The sequence below is a fragment of the Juglans regia genome, chromosome 7 (assembly GCF_001411555.2).
Source record: "Juglans regia cultivar Chandler chromosome 7, Walnut 2.0, whole genome shotgun sequence".
In the NCBI taxonomy this organism is placed as follows: Eukaryota; Viridiplantae; Streptophyta; class Magnoliopsida; order Fagales; family Juglandaceae; genus Juglans; species Juglans regia.
Window position 1 is genome coordinate 37223384 of NC_049907.1, and position 6000 is coordinate 37229383.

Here is a 6000-nt window from a genome sequence, read left to right on the forward strand (position 1 = left end):
TGAGGAGCCATAACTTTGGTCCAACATTTGGATTTTGCGTTGAGGTTGATAAGAGTCGTGTGTCAACATATCATATATTAAATAATATTAGTTCAAAGTTTAGGGATAAATGGTGATTTCATGTACTATCAGAGTAAATGTCCTGCATTTGAATTTGAATTCTATACTCTATCTTATTGAACTAAATATTACATGTGTCCCTATCAATATATATATATATATATGTATGTATATTAGAGAGAGTCTAACTCATATGTGGGGGGAGTGTTAAGACAAATATAAATGATTAAATTTATCATTTTTTATTAGTTAATTTTTTTTAAAATAAGTAGTGATTTCACGTTCCAAATATTAAAATGTGGTGCCCTTATTCTTGATAATGACTTATGAACAACTAAGAAACTTTTGAGAAAGGGAAGATATCTTTTCATTTGTAGTTTTATTCCCACTAGAAACTCGTGAAACTTTGGTTGTTTCTCATGTCTAACTCCAAGCATGACCACTTTGGGTCGAAAAAAAGAGGAAAGTAAACAACTGATCATTGCCATCCTTCTGTGGTTGAAAGTCTAAAACACCAATTTATACTTTGAACAAGATAGCTCCTCGTTGAATTTTATAGAATCTTAAAATCAAGATTCATGTCAAACCATTGAAAAAAGTCATGGTTGAGACATCGATAGCAATGGGAGAAGAAGAAAACAACATATTCATTTTCTACATCTGAAATGACATTGATTTCTCCTGTTTTCATAAGAGTGTTATAAAAATTTGGAAATTGTGTTTGTGTAGAGAGGAAAAACCCACTTATTGCCCTTTTGGGTTTTAAAGTAGTAAAACTAGACTAAAAGCTTAATGGGGTTACGTGACAAGTAGATGTAGCTAGATTTTGTTAATGTAAAAACGGGTTAGCCCATCCCATTATGGACCCAAAATGTTTATAAATATTTGCAAATAGTGAAAAGCTCAGTAACACATGGGATCCAACAATATAACATTCCTGACAGACTGTTTTGCATACGAATCAACACATTGGACTCTTAGGACATCAATTCTTGTTTTATGGTATGAGTTTGATTTATGCTGCTTTAAGAAACCATCAATTGTTGTAAGCTATATATATATACACCACTACAACAAATTGTACTTTTTCCTGTGAGTGATTTCGCTGCAATTAGTATCTATTTGTGCCAGAATTGACTTTTTCTTGCCACATCTTGCAGTAGCTGACTCCCCGGAATAATCTGGCAACAAATAGTAGTTTCAGCTGCGAGCCTATTTCTCGTGAGAATTATTATTATTTTTGGTAGTAGGTGATCGTGAGAAATACATATATTTCTCGTAGGAAAAAGTATTGATTCAAGGCACCTTTCGCCCACAGAAAAAATATTTTCTAACTTAACTTTTAGCCAGAAATAGTTATTTCTGACGCGTAATGTTGGTAGGAAATTCTCTTCTCTTACATACCGGAAAAGCTTTTGTAGGAAACTATTTCCATGGGTAAAAATTTTTTCCAGCATGTAAATCACATGGATTAATTACTTGCTATATATATTCCGACGGAAATACTTTATTGCGATAAACACAATTGTTAGAAAAAAGTAATTTCTTACACTCATTATGGTGGGAAATTCTTTTTTTTTTTTCCATTTACATATATAGTTAGTAAAAAAACTTTTTCCCACATGCTAAAAAAGCCAGAATTTTCTTTTTCTTACACTCATTATGGCGGTAAATTTCATTTTACCATGTACATATATGGTTAGTAAAAATATTTTTTCCTACATGGTAAAGAAGCCGTAAAAAAGTATTTCTAGGAACACCTAATGTTGTCGAGATCAGTTATTAGGCATGTACAAATAGTCTTGGGAAGAAAGTATTTGTTGCGAACTATTTGGTTAGTAATATTCATTTTTTTTCTTCTGCGATTGAATTACATATTGACATTCTGCTTAATTGCAACTATGATTATTAGTGGATAAAATGCTTGGCTGAGCATGAACCAATTTGACCCACTAATTATGAGGTCTTCATGGTCTGCTACAAACTAATTTTCAAGTATTACTTTGGTCAAATGCACAAATAATCATAATCATTATTCATCTTTTCAGACCTATATGCCAATTACTATACCATGTAACATCTTCTATATAGAACTTCTCATCTCTTACATCCTGCAATCACCTTACATCCTGAAACACCTTCCTGGATGGAGCATTCTTGCAATAAAAGTTGTATGCATGCATGAAGACTTGGTCCATTATTGTAGTTGTAAGTTAAGATATCTATCTTCACCAATTGTAATTTTAGATGAAAACTATTCTATTTAACTGAGCTGTAAAATTGGAAACACCAATGTCAAATATTAGTGTATGGTCAATCGCTATCAACCTAACCAGGAAATTCTAAACTGTACAAATAATCATCTACTACTATTGGCCTTGTATTAACTCCAAATATAATAAATAACGTAATATGTGTTTGAAATCATCCATAGAAATCTGCATTTTTTTTCTATGTATATTACACCTACATAGGGAAATACCTATAGGTATGGCTGAGTTTTCCAAAAGTTCGATTAGTACTGCAGTTGGCCCCAATTCTGGTTTATTCAAGAAAATAACAACTAAGTATCAATTACAGCAAAACATTTATAAACTACTACAACCATATCAAATAACAGAACATTTACAGTAGAACAACAGAACATTTATCTAACGAATGCAGCTTAAATAAGCTTGATGAACTCATGTTACTCATAAAGGACCCATATCTTGTTTAGACAACACTAAATATATTGAAATTAACTAACAACAATATATTTCCTATGATATACTAGCGTCATTTTTGCAATGAACTGCATAGAGACAAATACAATATTCTTATTTGCAAATAGTAGTTGTCTCTAGGCCTTGTAAGTCTATTATTTCCTATATTATGTCCTAATATTACTTAAGTCACACATGAGAAATATACCATAAGATGAGAGGGCAGAAAGATACCAAGTATACTTGTACATAAATTAGCTTGTCTTTGTCTCACCTACATCTTAAGTTATCAAAAGTTATGCCTCAACCTATACAACTGTATATACACCATCCTAGCCTTAACTAGTAAACTTTGATGGCTATTTTCTTTGAAAAACCAAGTCCTCACATCATCAGATTAACCAATATGCTCAACAAAAGGATACATACATCTTGCTGAAAGGATTTTACTTTTTACTTATCAAAAAAGTCTATCAAAAGTTCAAAAAACTGGTACCCCCATATATAGTGATGCCTATGCATCTCCCAGATCAGTCTTACTACGAGCCTAACTTTGGGACTCCACTTCTATCATACAGGAAAATAACTACTTCTCAACATCTAAAAAGTGGGCCCTCATAGCATCCACGTCTGTCTTAAAAGCATCAAGTTCGCTCTTTAGAGATCTCGCATCATTCTTGTTCTTCTCATTCTCCTAGCTAATACGTTGAAACTCTATATTCTTCAACAATGATGGAGATGGTTCTAGTATAACTGAGTGGCCTAAATCTCTCGCATAGCTAGATCAATGTTCTAACACATCCTTGAACACAACATCCGCTACATCATCCATGTTTGCTTCTGGTTCCATCTCATTCAAATTTTCAACCATCATATTCTACATTATATCAACTAATTCAATATTAGCCATTGACTAATCTGTTCTATAAAATGTAAAAAAGCAGATAATAAAATATTTATTTACGTAGTTATGCTTAGCAGTTTTAGTAATGAATCTACTCTTTTTTGTAGACCAATACACCTCCTTATAAGAAGCAACCAAATTCGGAGCTGTCTCCCACTTTGAAGTGTTAAGAAAGCATATTTAGAGAATTTAGTTCTTCATCAATAAGAAAGAATACAACAGAGAAAATAAACTACTAAGCTTTGTAGTGTTTACCTTTTCCTCTAGGAGCCTAACAAAAGACTTCCTGCCAACCGTGTGATTCATCCTTTGATTCTCCCTATTATTTGTGTTCTTCTTTGACAGATTCTAGAATTCAGTAAAAGTGGTTGATTAGTTATTTTATTTTAGTGCCAAAGGAAAAATAACAAAAACAACAACTCATATGTATAGGTAGAAAATTACATCTAAAAATTAGACCCCAGAAAATAACAGTGATTTGTTTTTTACCTTGACTTCTTCACTTCCCCATCTCTTACATAAACATTCCCAAACACTTCTCTCCACCATAGTTGTCCCACCGGAAACAATCTCATCATGTGTTTCATACTCTTTGTACTTGTGGTGTAGTAGGTGGTGGAAATCATTATGTTTTTGAGAAAGTGTCACTATCACAGTCTCTTGGTGGTTGCTTTTAGTCCAATCCACCACAAAGTCAGGCTAATCACAAGAGGTTAATGTATATTAAGTATGCAATTGAATGTGCACTTAACTATAAAATTTCAATTAGGAACAAATAGTACCCGGACACGATCTATTAGCTCATCCTTCTCTTTTTTATCTGCATGAGCCCAGCTTGCATGTGTCATGTTTGCATATAGTCTGACAATATATGTCACTTGTACTATAAAGACTAAGGCATTACCACAGGATACTCCTCGTTGGCCATCCTTAATATCCAAATATATTTTCCCATATTTACGAATGCGATCAAATTCTGAGCATTTTGCTGGTCCTCGACCTTGTTTATTTGTAACGACATCTATAGAACAAGACCACAATATCAATAAGTGGATTATAAAGTAATTCAAACAACTAACTGTCTCCAATATAATTACCAACAACAACCTTAAACATATGGTAGAGATATTTTACCTGTAACATCCATACTCATACAAGCCTCATTGACTGGAATTGTCGACTCCTTTTGTTCAACACTCGGTGCTTGAGTGGACTTATATGAAAATGATTGAATCTCATCTCTTAGTGTGCCTACTTAAGACTATTTTTCTAATTGGCCTCGAGTAGAAACTGATGCTACATGCCCAACATGCCCACCATGACTTTTCTTTCTTCCTCTCATCGCATGCACCATCTTTATCTTCAAATAAAGTATGATTTCTCCCTTGAGAGAAAAAAAGGTATACGATTATGCATGTACAACAAAGATGAACAGTAACTACACAAGTTTATTAAAAACAATACTTCATCACTAATATAACATAATCAAGTGATACTACTATTGACTGTGGAATACTATAAATTATTAGCATACAATATCAAAATTGTTCAAGAATACTAACAAATTAAAGCAGAAACTATATACACAAATACTGAAAGTGTAGCCGACCTTGTATATATAAAGTATTACATACCAAAAATGTGAAGTCACATATATAATCAGTGGCACTAAAATCCATATTGAAGAAACAAAACATCATGCCTTTGCCCCCTAATGTATCACCCATAATGTAGAGAGCACATCGGGCAATGTAATTATGAACCGTAACAAGTGCAATCTCAAAGCTACAATATTTCTTTCAACATGTATAGAACCCAATTTTAGTTAGAAAAACTTTTCAAGAGGGATAGGGCCATGATATTGTGACTTTGTGAAGAGGCAATGCTACCCAGAAGCGTTGGCTGTAAAATACACCGCATGAAAAATGTTGTCTTCAATTAGAAGTGAAAAAATAAACAACTCTGAATTATCCCAGCGTTCTCTCGTATATAACACCCCCTCCCTCATACAGGAAATCCCCCCAACTCGTTTCGTCTTTCGTACAGAAGCCCCCTCCCTCGAGAAAAAAAAAATCATTTATTCTCTTCTTCTCCCAGGGTAGCCAACCTCCTCATTCACCATCCTTCACTCAACATTCCTCCAGTGATAAGCTTCAAATAAACTCATAAGAATAGTTCAATGTGATACAAATTGTACATTCACAAAAACTCAAGTGAAAAGCCAGAAGCAATCTCCAGTCCTACATTCCAAATCACATCCAACAACCACCCTTAAATTATAGCATTTCTTCACAATGCCAAAAGAATACATAGAAACCATAGCAAATGTGT